Consider the following 14,236-nt stretch of genomic DNA (forward strand, 5'->3'; position numbering starts at 1 on the left):
AATGACGTGTGACACGGCCATTATGAACCCACCAGAATCGTAGCATGTGGCCATAGTTGCATGCATCGTCACCCTTGGCCTGTCTGATGATGCTGGACAGAAGTTGCCTCTGCCTAACGGGTTCTTTATGTCTGTGCTCAACGAGTCACGCCCATCATGCGCATGCACACACTCAGAGTGCATTTGTCTCCCTCTCTGTGTAGACATAGGATATCTTGATGGCCCGTGACAAAAAAATTCTGACCTTTTCTTTTAATGATTGACAAAGCCCCATCCTCTTTCCTGTGTAGTTTAAGCAGTTACCAATACATCCAATAGTACAGCCTACACAGCACCTAATGAAGGCCGGCACAGCACACAAGAGGGTGGGTGGCAAACACTGTGCCCGGCCGCCTTTGTCTCCCCAGTGGCGATGTTTACATACCGCACCAGGTACTAATTTGAGACCGAGTCGACCGAGCGGAGGCCCACTATCGATTCAGATCATCGTCACTGGTGTTGGCCGTGAGCGGGAACCGAACTCGGCTCACTGGGTACGTAGCGCAGCGCAGTGCTAACCACTACACTACCGCTCCCCAGAGAGCCTCCTCACACACACTCACACACTCTGCAGAACAGGGGGAGAACAACAAAAAGGGCCGAGAAAAATGCCCCCACGTCGGTAGTTAAACTTAGGCGCTTCTTGTTGTGAGACGCGCGTGGCCACACCGCTCTGGAAACCGTGCCGCCCCAACTGGATGGTGGTGACTTGGGTCACGGATTAATGATACGCGAATTCTCATCTGATTGGCGAGAGGAAGTCCTCTGCGTCAGAAAACTGCGTGAACTCTGGGTGGCTATTCGGCAACTACAGAGAAGCAGGAAGCTTTCAAATTCGCAACCGTCGAAGCCTCATTTTGAGGAAGTGCCGACACGAAAGTGATTTTGGTTCCGTGTTGCCGCTCCGCGTGTGTTTCACGTCGTTGTTTCTTCAGCACCTCGATGTGGAGACTGCTCTCTTAGTTGCGCACAATTCTGCCTTTGGGTTAACATTGACCCGTTCTCCACGTGAAGGTAGGGGGCTCGCGTGGGTGAGAATTCGACATCAGGACGTGCTGGGGCTGCTGCTGGGGCTGCTGCTGGCGGTGATGACGATGGCGTGGACAGCTGAGGATGCTACAGGTGAGGGATGGTTTGGCATCACCGACGTTTAGCAAAAATAAATAACCACGAACACGCTTTTCTTTCATGTCCCCCCCCTCCCATCGTTAAGAGATCAATAAGAAGATCCATTCAATCACTCTTATTTGTGTTCAAAAGACCGACTTGGTCAGATCAATTGTGAGTGGCTCAGGCCTCCTGCAGCACAGTGCTGCTCAACATGTTTCTGTCTACGGCGCACCTCCTGTTGTCCTTGCTCGACCTTCACAGCCACACTGAACCACAACATCACTGTGGGCTCGGGTTAGGGTCAGGGTTAAGTTAGGTTTGGGTTAGAGTGGGTTACGGTCAGGGTTGGGTCGTTGGGTCGTTGGGTCGTTGAATTCATAATCCCTTGATTGTACGACGCTGTCGAGAACAAATAAATCAAGTGGCAATGCCACAACCCGTGACAGAACTGCATGAGTGCGTTTGTGTCTGTCTGTGTGACTCCATGCGTGGCTCTGTCTTCATGTCTTTGTGTCTCTTTGTGTATGTGTCTACGTGAGTGGATTTGTCTGACTGTATGTCGCTTGTCTGTCTCCGTGTTTATGTGACTATAATTGTATCCGCGTGTGTCTGCGTCTTGTCTCTGTCTGCGTGTCTGCATTCGTATCTGTGTGTCTGTGTGTGTTTGTTTGTGTCTGTGTCTGATTGTGTCTCGTGGGTAGCGGTAGCATAGCGGTTAGCGCTCTGCGCTGCGAACCGCTCACGGCCAACACCAGTGACAATTATCTGAGCCGGTCATGGGCCTCCCTTAGGTCGACTCAGCCTCAAATGAGTACCTAGTGTGGTGTGTAAACATCGCCACTGGGGAGACAAAAACGGCCGGCCGTAATGTTGGCCACCCGCCCCTCGTGTGCCGTGCTGGCCTTCATAGGTGCTCGCTCACAGCACTTGCCCCAACAGTCTGTTCAGGCTTTCGGGGGGATCTTGGTCTTTGTATTTGTCTCTGCGTCTCCATGTATATTTTATGTGTGTCTGTGTAGGTGTATTTGTGTCTGTGTCACTGTGCGTCTGTATCTGTATGAGTGTATTCGTGTGTGTGGGTGTATCCGTAACTGTGTGTCTCTGTCTATCTGTATCAGTGTATTCGTGTGTGTGTGTCACTGTGTGCATTTTCGTGTCTGTGGGGGCTGACGGCTGTCTGTTACCGCACTGCGTCGCAACCAATGTAGATGGGAGAGTAGGAGGTGGGGGCTTTGTGATTTGAAGGTTTATTTTACTTGATGCTACTGGCAGCATGTGTATGGGTTGAATCTACTGGCAGCAGGTGCTTGATTTGAGTCTACTGGCATTCGGTATTTGGGTTGAGTGTACTGGCAGAAAGTGCATGAGTTGAGTCTTTTCACCTATCCTGGTACAGTAATACCCAAACATACGTCTCCCTTATTTACGTCGTTTCGCAAACGCGTCATCACTCGATAAATACCACCACCTGGTTTGCGTCGCCTCAACCCACACTCGTGTCACTGACAGCATCAATCGTTCTTTCTTGTATCCGTCGCCTCTCAGCCTTCGCTTCCACTTACTCTGTACACCAAGCTACTTTGCAACGCGCGTAAAGCAAACCGTACAGTATAATACAACTTATATATTATTTACGTACGGTATTTTGGTGATTTTGAAAAAATTCATCGATTAAAGTCGTTTATATATTCGTCGTCACACCTTTCAGGAATTTATCCCCGACGTAAAACTGGGTTTTACTGTGCCTTACTCCGTGCCAGAGTGGGTGTGAACGTTATCGATCAGAGGTCACTTGAAGGAATCTCAGAACTAGTGAGATATCTGCTTTTTCAGGAGGAGGGGGGTTGGTTGGTGGGGGGCATTCTGTGCGATGGGGGATTGCGCTGCTCTGCGAGAGCTCCGGTGGCTCGGGGATGTTTTCTCCCTCACCTGGTGTACAGGAGGTCCTGGGTTCTATCCCGACCCTGACGATTGTATATATGGAGTCTGCATCTCCCTTTCTCTCTTCACGTGGTCACGTGGATCTTTCGCCAGGTTGTACGGGTTTTCCCTTCACGTTTAGAATAAACATCACGTGTTTAGAGTATTTGGCTGCTATAAATTTCCACGTGATAAGCCACTTCGCTGAGCTATAATTTGTGTCCGAGTCGTTTCTGAAAAAGAACCACATAGCTCAGTGGGTCTTACCTGGTAAGATAAAACTAGTTTAGTTAGTTTAGTTTTAGATACTTCGTTTCATGCCATGACATCAATATCACACTAGGAATGAAATTGGAGAACATAAAATTCCCATTCTTGTCTTCTCTCCTTAGGCTTCGCATTGTCATGAGTTCAAAGGGCCCAGCCACGCTGCTCATCACAGAGAACCGCGTGGATCTCCAGGATATTCTCACCACGAGGGTGAACAATGTTCTTGACCATTCACATCAACAACAAGTCCTGAACCACAGTGACTGTCGAACCATTCGCAGTACACCATGTCCAGTTACACAGATGCGGCATCTGATTGACTTGATTATTGGACTGGGGGAGGTGACCTGCAACAAGTTCCTGCTGAAGGTGTTGGTGCCGCTGAGATCTGACTTGCCGCGTCTGAATAAGTGGATGAGTGTAAAGGCAGAGGAGTTGGTCCAGCTGGGTGCCACAGTGAATCAAGATGGAGCCTTGGACCCCATCAGAGTTTTACCCGGTAAGTGTGGGAAGATAATAGTTAAGAATTGGCATCACACCTACACGATATAACTCAAAATAATGTCAGTATGCATGATATTGGTTGTAAAAGCCTACGTACACAATATCTGTGTAATGTTTGAGTGGTCTGTGTACGTGTGTGAGTGTGACGGTCCTAGTAAAATTCCTGCTCACGAGCAATAACATTGGCGAATATCTGTCCTGGGCCTCCTCTAGGTAGACGAGGTCTTAAACGAGTATGTGGTGCTGTGTGTAAACATCGGCACTAAGGAGACAAATGCAGCCGGGCCTGGTGCTGGCCCCACCACGCCTTTATGTGCCGTATTGGCCTCAACAGATGCTTGCAAACAGTGCTTGCTCCAACAGTCTGTGAAAGGATCTTTGTCTTTTTGATAGTGAGTGAGTGTTTCTATGTATGTGTTCTCTGTGATTTGCATGTGTCTCCTCTGGGTTCTCCAGTTTCCCCCCACAGCTAAAACGAACAAAAAAAACATTCCAATATCATTGGTTTTGGACAACAAAACACCAAAGATGAGAAATAACATTGTAATTCTTAAATTTGGATAACACAAACACATCGACAGAAGCTAGGTTCGCTAGGAAAGGGCAGTACAGCAAAATTGTGGACTCTACTTGTTCCATCTGTAAGGGATAGAGTTTCCCCTTAACACATCTGGGGTTTCTACAGGTGCCCTGGTTTCCTTCAACATGGTATAAACACTCCTTAATTGGTCAACAGCATCTTAATATGTCGAGGATCATGGTCCTGGGATAATTATCAAAGTTCGTGATCACGATTGGATTTGTTTGGCCAGCCGAGAGCTCAACACGAAACAGTATACAACACCAGGCTCTATCTAAAGAAAACCTCACTATGGAGATTTAGACTGAGGGCATCGCAAAGAGCAAGACTGGCAGCACAGCAGCTCCAACCTCATCTCCCACCGCTGCATTGCAGCAGCACAGTATGTAATACTTCCTGATGTTAGAATAATTTTTTTATACCAATGAAATTGTTTACCATCTGTGTTATTATGCGCGCTTTTACTGATACTTCAACGAAGCCCTTGTATATTGCTGATAGGTAAGAAATAACGCCATCGGGAATGCATCCCCATATCTTCTTCTTCCACGCATTTGCCCCACTAATGTGGGGGTATCCGCTGTCCTTGACAACCTTCTCCATGCTCATCATAAAGGTTTTGGGCTTAGATCTCAACAAAAACCCTTTATTATGAATAATATTGGTCGCGAAAACCTACGTGTTCTCCATGCTGCCCTGTCATGTGCCATCTCTCTGCTTCTCGGGCCACCGTGTCTGATCGCACCACATCGCCCCCCCACCTCTTCTTCTTCTGCCTTCCTCTTGATTTCTTTCCTTCCACTTGAATCATGGGCACCTTCTGACCCACATAATTTCTCTTTTTTTCCCTCCACATGACCGAACCACACCAGCATTTTCTCTGTCATCTTCTCTGTGATTTCTACCACCTTGAGTCTTCCTCTCACTTCTTCATTTCTCACCATATCCTTCCCCATATATACAACTAGCTTTACTACCCGGCTTTGCCCGAGACTTCTTGTCTTTGGATTAATACGCGGCCTACGTGGAGGGTGGGGGGGGTGCGTGACGTCAGCAGGCACACTGCGTAACGTGACATCACAGATATGACGTCACTGCTCACTTGCTGTGCAAAATATATCCATTATTGCGCCCCCCCCCCAAAAATACTAAAGTAAATTTTTATACTTTTCGTATGGTGTACAGTTTGGAAGCTACCCACATGCCAAATTTCAAGTTTGTTGCATGTCGGGAAGTATGCTAAACATTTCGAACAGACACACATATTCACAAATTTCCCTTTTATATGATATACAATGATATAATGACCCCTTTTAGCGCCGATTCGTTTAACACTCACTTCCCCAGGAACAATGCATCTTGAGCATTAAGTGAGGTCTGCTTGTAAGTGCGTCCTCCTAACTACCCACCTGCTCGCATACACTTTTATGTTTCCATGATGTAATTAGTTTTGCTGGAGAAAACAACGTTGGTGTAATTACCTGAGGATCATGATTTAGGCGACCTTGCTTCAACTACTGTACATTTGTTTCTTTTTGTGTTCTCTGCCAGAAGACAGTGCACTGCCTTTCTCATCTCCTTCCATAGCCCCTCCCTCTGTCCTCATCCTTCCCCATATTCTCTCTCTCTCTGCCCCTCCTCCCCGTGCCCAATCCCATTTCCTTCTCCCCCTTTGCTCTCCTCCACTGGAGTCAATTTCCCCTTTACATTGAGCAGCACTAACTCAACACTGCCCATAGACTCAACACTGGCCATATATTGAACATTGCCCATAGACTCAATGCTGCCCATAGACTCAACACTGCCCATAGACTCAACACTGCCCATTTACTCAACACTGCCACCCATAGACTTAGCACTGCCCACAGACCCAGAAATGCACGATAGACTCAACGCTACCCATAGACTCAACACTGCCCATAGACTCAACACTCCCTATAGACTCAACACTGCCCAAATACACCACTGCCCATATTCAACACTGCCCATACTCAACACTGCCCATAGATTCAACACTATCCATAGTCAATCAATTTGTATTTTGTGTGCCAATATCGCCCTCAATAAAGTAGGCATCAATGCACATTACAGTCACCAGTTGTACATAAAGCACTCCCCATTTTTAACCTACTTCTATTCCTCTCAAAGCCTCACCTCTTCTCCATCACCCTTCCTTTTCCATTGCCTCTCCATTCCATCCCACACCTCCCCGATAGCCCTTTCGTGATCCACAAGTACCCCTCTATCGCTGTCACTCATTCCTCAATCATTGCCAACTACATCATTCCATTCTTGTGTCATCGTTTTGTAAGATACATCAAGCGCCCTGAGTTAAGGCGCTTTCTATATAAACAGTCAACCCTCTATCCGCAAGGGTTACCCGCTTGAAAACGCTCGTGAATGCAGAATTCGCGGATGCAGAAACGTTGTTACAATGGAAAAAATGGGGTTATGTTCCTGGTACGAGTGAACACAGGGGGGAAATGGTAAATGTTTAATTCCAATGACTACAATAAATAATGAATACGTTAAAGAGAATGTGTTTTTTATATTACATTTAACGATGGTGATTTGACTACGATGGAGGAGGTGGTGAGGAATTCAGGATGACTCCACGGGAGATGCAGGTGTTTGATAACAACGCCACACATTTGTTATCATGTTAGCACTCTGGGCAGTGCTAGCCACAATACATTCCTCGATTTGCATTCACCTTTTTTTACCTCACAGTCGACTTGTTTTTTTACCAAAGTGTATGAACGAGTTGGCTGTAAGTACGTGTAAAGTAAAAATGCACAAGTGCGAGTTCGGAGCGGGAATACTACAAGATTTAAAGACAGAAAGGGCAGCCAATAGAGCGTGCCTAATCTTCGCAGCAGACCATTTCAAATGTAGCAACATTCTGCACGCACCTCCCCGGTGTTGGTGGTGTGGCACTCTGTACACTCGTGAATACCGGAGTCCAGCGGGTGTCGCGAATAGGACATCGGTGTGCATTTAGTAACTCACAAATAGGAGAATCCAGAACTCGCGCGTAGCGAGAGTTAGCTGTAATCAGATTGGATTATTTACATTTATTTACATCAGCAAATGCTGTTGATAACAAGAAACATAAACAAATCGTGAATAACATGGCGTATTCAGTCGTGTAAGCTACCCAGCTACTTTTACATTTGGTGATTTTAATACTAACGTTAAGCACCAGTTAGTTCATGTGTTGACACAAAGTTGCTGGTAAATTTAATGAAATGTAATAATGAAGTTATACACTTGCTGTAGCTTCAAAATAATGCAATTCATTGATTTATATATAACGATATGTGCAATTTCTTCTTTGCAATAAAGGGGAAAAATAATTTGTAGGTAATGTTTTGACCAATATCACAAAAGTGTTTCATATTTTTTTCAGTTGCGGAGGTGTTTACTGTATGGAAACAAGAACTGACAACGATCTGGGAGAATTCTCTATTTGCAAAAATGAAAACAATTGAAGACAACATGAAAGAGACACATGAAACAATTATCAGGAAAATGGAGGGGTTTTCAAATCTAGTCTTAAAGGAAGGTGTGCCTATATGTCAAAAATGTGCAAATGTTAATGTCAGTGGCCAATCTTCAGCAGAGTTACTTGTACCACCCAAAGATATAATTGTATTGAGCAACCAACTGACTCCAACGCTAGAGTCGCAGATTTCGAAGACAACACCAACTCCGGACGTGTTTGCCGCCTTCAGCGAAAATGAACCAGACCAAACAGCGATGGACACCTCCGACGATTCAGCAGCAGTCGAGGAAGAATTGGCTTTTCATTGTTCCCCCGTGCCAAAGAGCAAATTGTCTGCGTGCCAATTGGAAAATGTGGAAACGAATGCAGCGTTGGCCAGTGGTGCGCCAGGCACGGAAAAGGTCTCGCCCGTTATCGAAGCGACTGCAGCAGAGGCTGCTGCCAGAAATGTGTTCGGAGCGTTCGAAAATCGACAGAGAACGAGGGAGCGCAAGCAAAAGAGCCCCACTAAAAAGAAGGGCACCATATATTATCACACACGCGACCACCAACTCCGCCCTCCGGAATCTCCCTTACGCAAGAAAATGAAACCAATGCAGATCCGAAAACGGCGGAGCAGAAAGTAAATCCGAGTGGAGATGATATGATCAATGAGTATCCTTCCGTAGTCAACAGGAAGACAAAGAAGAAGAAGAATAAGCATGTGCCACAGAAGACTTTGCCAACATTTTTACTGAGAACCCAAGTGTCAAACAAGATTGCAAGAAAATTTTCATAAAACCAAGGGCATGTGTCATGTACGTACGTTGAACTTCTTTTGCACCATATGTGGCTAACCGTGCTAATTGGAGGTGCAGTGTCAGGTCCATTCCATAAGCTGAATGTCCCATTAAGCACCGTGACAATCTCCATAGTCATCTTCTTCTCTATCTCGTCCCTCCTCTATAGCCCTTTCATGATTTCTCAGTACCCTCTGTTAGGTTATTCATTCCTCACTGTCACTCATTCCTCAGCAATTAAAAACGGAGGGCTCAAGGGCACTGTGGTGGCTAGGAGATGTTAACTCCCTCGCCTGGTGTACAGGAGGTCGTGGCTTCGATCCCAACCTTCACGTCTGCTGTGTATTTGGAGTCTGCGTCTTTCTCCCCTCATGGTCATGTGGATTTTTCTCCGAGTCCTCCAGTTTTTCCCTCCACATTTAGAATTAACGTCACCCATTTAGAGTTTTTGCCTGTTATAAATTACCACATGATAAACCACTAAATTGGGCTATCATTTGTGGTCAGGTCACTTGTGTTAAAGGGCTATATACATCAGTGGGCCTTACCCGGTAGAATAAAAAACATATTTTATTAATAGTTTAGTTTCAATCTATGCACCGCCCCTGCCAACTACATCATTTCATTTTCTAGGTTATGCAAGCTACGTCAAGAGCCCTGAGTGAAGGCGATCTATAGTATGTAGAGTAATAGCGCTAGCTGCTGACGAAAAGTGGTACTGACAGCATATGGCAGTACACACGTCAGCAGGCAACAGTATATACGGGGAGAAAGACAACTAAGGGCAAGCTTAGGAAGGGGTCTATCTGGAAGCCCCGGGAACCTGCTAGTACAGGGGTGGGCAAACTTTTCCACTCGAGGGCCACAATGGGTTCTAAAATTTGACAGAGGGGCCGGGCCAGGAACAGATGGATGGAGTGTTTGTGTGAACTAATATAAATGACATGTAAAAATCATTACATGAAAGGATTTGGCCTTTAACAGGTAGCAAAGCATTTGTTTGCAAGGCAATTTAACAAATTGCACGAACATGAACAATACAAAAACATGTCGTAACGTGACTGATCAAACATCATTAAAACATCTGAGGCCTGCGCCCAAACCAATTACCTCACTTGAACTTCTTTATTATCTACATTAACAGGTTAGAGCAGCCACGCAGGCTGTGTGATGTATATTTGGCTCCAACCTCGCTGCAGCAACACATAATCACTTTCAATTTCAGTGGGAACAGTGTTGTTTATCTCCCATTTTTGCCAGTGCATCCAAGTCTGGAGTTATTTTGGTTGTGGCAATTCTCAGGATAGATCTGAGGTGCTGATCCGTTAACTTTCATCTGTGACGGGCATTGGCGTTCATGACGCTGAATGTCTGCTCACACACATAAGTCGAGCCAAACAAAGTCAGTATCTTCCGTGCAGTCCTCCGGAGGTTTGGAAACGTGGCTCTGTTAAGTGAAGCATAAAAGTCATTCAGTTTAACAGAGTTGAACTTCTCCTTTAGGACGGAGTCAGACTGAAGATCGATCAGTTCCAACTGCAGCCCCTGTGGTGCTGTTTCAGGGTCTTGTGACAGGGGACAAGACACCAGCTGAAGTGACTGTTCAATGTTTTCGAAATCAGAGAACCTTTGGCAGAATTCTCCGTGCAGGTCCTCAAGTGATTTGCTGTATTTTTTTGCGTTTCGCGGTGCCTCTTCCTGCATGGCAAGTGTGGGGAAATGAGCGAAAGATTTGTTCGCAATTTGTCCGGAGAACAAAGTGAGCTTGGATTTAAAGGCTTTCACATGTCGTGAACAAACTGATATTTCCCCTGCAGTTTCACATTCGGCTCATTCATGTGTGAAAATATGTCCACAGCAAACGCAAAGTCACTAAGCCAGTTCTTGTCGCTTAGCTCAGGGAATTCGTCAGATTTCCCCATCAACTCAAAAAATGCGATGATATCTTCTTTCAGCTCCCACACTCGTTGTAACACTTTCCCCAAACTTAACAAGCGGACACGAGAGTGGTACAGCAAGTCCTGATGATCCGCATCAGTTTCCTCCAGAAACGTAATAAACTGACGGTGCTGAAGTCCCCTTGCTCGTATAAAGTTAACAAGTTTTACGACTGGATTGACGACATGATTAAGCTGCAATACAGACTCACACAGGGATTCCTGATGGACGATGCAGTGAATGAAAATAAGATCCTGGACAGGGTTTTCCTCTTTCACTTTATCCTGGATTCTTTTCAGCAGCCCAACATTTTTTCCAGTTAAATTTGGCGATCCATCCGTTGTGACATTGACAAGTTTACTCCAAGGTAGCGTCATTCTTTCGATGACAGCAGATACCTGGTTATACAAGTCCTCTCCCCGCGTTGTTCCTTTCAGGGACTCCATGGTCAAAAAGTCCTCTGTTATCGCAAAACTGTCGTCAATGCCTCGGATAAAAATGAGGAGCTGAGCAGTGTCTTTTACGTCCGTACTTTCATCCAGTGCTAGTGAATATAATTCAAACGAATCAGACTTTTTGTTTAATTGGCTGGCTATATTTTTATCAATCAGTTCCACACGGCGAGTCACAGTCCTGCGTGATAAACTGACTTTTTCAAATTTGCTTTTGATCTCCGGACACAAGATGTCTGTACCATGTATTCTTTTACAAACTTGCCTTCGGAGAAAGTGGTAATGAGTGGTAATGTTGGTGAGAAGAAGTTTTTAAAGAAAATTTAAATCGAAGTGAAGAAGGAAATTATTGAAAAGTTTGTATAATTAATGATTTTTCAAACTTTAATTATGTTTTCTGTGCTTAAAACTCTTTAAAAAACTCTGGGGTCTAAAACGGACTCGTGAAATTCGGAGAGAACTCGGAGTTAAGTTTTGTTTGTTTTGTTGAATTACACAAAGCGTAACAGTTATGTATATAACTTTTGTTATATAAAATTCCTAGTAAGATTTTAATTGTGTGATGTAGTCATACCCCTCCCCCTCATTCAAGCCGTAATTTAGAGAGCGAAAGCGCCGAGTACGTAAATCGCTAACATAAGAACCCGTTAATCTCTTCTCGCATCATTCATACGATGATGCGGTGAAGTAAACGTTCATACGATATTACAGTGAATGCTTCCAAAAACAATACTGTACCCAAATATTACTGTTAACTTACTTTCAATAGAAACATGAATTGATCATACGAATATTCTCTATCTCCCAGTCAAAGTGCGCCATCTAATGGGGAAATGGGGGCATTACAGGAGGAAGGTAAAATTTAATTTAATAATAATATTTGGACAAGTTCGGCGGGCCGGATTAAAAAGCCCAACGGGCTGTATACGGCCCGCGGGCCGTACTTTCACCATGTCTGTGCTAGTAGGTTCCAAAAGGGGGGCGTGGCCAGAGCGGAGCAAGGCCACGCCGGGAGCATATAAGAGGGAACCCTGAGCGGGAGCTGAGGGCTGTTGCTGAAAGTGGATCCCCTCGCCGTGCTACTGTTCGTCACCATCGTCGCCGCCATCTTCACCATCACAGGGCGCCGATAGCTAGACAGCCTGCCAACTGTACTAGCTAGATAGTGCCGCCGACAGACGGCTGTGTGTAATATATCTACTATAATCACCCAGGAATGTCTGTCCTTAACAATGGTGACATCACTCCACATCGACCAGCCCCCCTCATTAATATTCATGAGCAGGTGACGTCCTCCAAATGGGCACCCCCATCATTCATAATCATGAGCATGTGACATCACTCCACATGGAGCACCCTTTTCTCTCATTAATAATCATGAGCAGGTGACGTAACCCCACGTCCAACAACCCCACTCATTAACAATCATTAACAAGTGACATTCCCCAAATGGACACCCCCCCCCCCAATTCATAATTAGCCGCTGACGTCACTCCACATGGGGGGCCGAGGCGCCTCCTCCCCCCTCCTTGGCGTCAAACTTATAACCCTCACTACGCTGTTGAGACATCAAAGTAAAAAGGACGACATGATGAACAAGGGATTATAACCTTTACATGAAATAGGTCTGTGTCACCGCGCCCTTACAAATTGCACACGCATTAATGCAATGAATATCACGTCGCGGTCTGCTTTTCGCTTGCAAGTTTCAGATTTACTGCAATCCACCTGTCCTTGGACGGGCAAAAGGTTAGTCTATAAATAGTGTGCACCCACGTAGGGTGCGTGTAGTCCCCTTTGTGTGCTAGAATAAAGAAGGTGCCTCAAATTATTCCTGTCTCCGAACTGCGTCACTACATATATTATATTCGGTAGAAACTCGGTGTTCCAGCGACATTCCAACTTCAACCGAATTTGTGCTTTGTATCAGGGTAATAATTATAATTGGAGTTAAAGGAAGCATGGGCACTGAAAATAAAACCAAGATTTTTAGATGCCTCCTTATCTAGATGTGTAATATAGGCATTCCAAGAAAATGTATAGTCTTACTGTGGATGAAAATATATGTTTAAATATTTTGGAAGGAACTGTTGAATTGCCAGCCTAATGTGATATTTTCATTCACCGAGTTGAACGCGATTGGGTTTTTTGTGACCCCCAAGATTCATGCTCAGCTCCGTCGTGACTGATAGTGAAGCAGTTTTGTGTTGGGCAGCTAAATGTCTGGGCAGCAGCAGCTGTGTGAGAGAGCTCGAATCCCCAGGGTGTGTCGGTTGAATAGCTGCTGCCAGCAGTTTATTTTCTCTTGAGTGTAACGGTTTCGAGGTGGTTAGGGATTTAGTTTTTAGGTTTGCATGTTTATGGGCATTACAACCGCTTATTTCTACTCTCGCGACGAAGTTACGTTCGTTCGATCGCGTTATATTAAATTTGTATCCGGGTTATGAAAAAAATGTGTTCCCTAGTATATTCATGTTATATCTAATTAACGTTATGAAAACACCACACGTTAAAGGAGAACAGACTGTGTCTCGATTTACGAACGTCCAGTTTACAAAACTTCACGTTCGCGCAAGTGACACATTATGGACACTGTTCGATGAGTGAAATCGAATTTCCGCGTTAACGAAATTTCACTACTGCACGCGCCACGAGTTCATCAAACGAAGTAGCACCTGGGAGACTGTATCATCATCCATCCACGACAGCATTGCGGTGTCCCTGCAGTGCAACAGTAGCGCTTCCACATCGCCTGTCCAGCCATTCCAACATGCAGCAGATCTTCCGCGTCCTTCGGCTTTTTCCTCCACATTTAGAAACATGCGTTTTCAGTATTTGGCTGATGAGGTAAGAGTTGGTGGATCACTACACAACAGATACAATATTGCTAGCCTCCCTTTCCGTATGTATGAAGGTGCAATGCCCTGGCTTGCCAAGCAGAATGCAGTCCATCAAGGTGTGTACTGAGATCATCGGTCTCTTCTGTACGTGATACAGTGTTTCCCCCTCGCATGCACGTTTCTGCGGGTGCTCGTTTTCTCCCATGTGGTTATAAACACACCAATTGGTTGAAAATATCTTAATATATAGAGAACTGCTGAGCAATCTTCCAGCTCCTGTCTTTGGAGGCTCAGCGATT

General features: G+C 45.3%; 1 long non-coding RNA gene across 1 annotated transcript; it reads left to right on the top strand.

The window, feature by feature from the left end:
• Positions 1-851: 851 nt before the first annotated feature.
• LOC144736502 (uncharacterized) lies at positions 852-11,652 on the top strand. Its single transcript, XR_013588763.1, has 3 exons — positions 852-1,161; positions 3,462-3,838; positions 7,833-11,652. It is a non-coding gene; the product is annotated as an uncharacterized LOC144736502 (long non-coding RNA).
• Positions 11,653-14,236: the final 2,584 nt, after the last annotated feature.

This window comes from Lampetra planeri, chromosome 61 (assembly GCF_965212315.1).
Source record: "Lampetra planeri chromosome 61, kcLamPlan1.2.h2, whole genome shotgun sequence".
Lineage (NCBI taxonomy): Eukaryota > Metazoa > Chordata > Hyperoartia > Petromyzontiformes > Petromyzontidae > Lampetra > Lampetra planeri.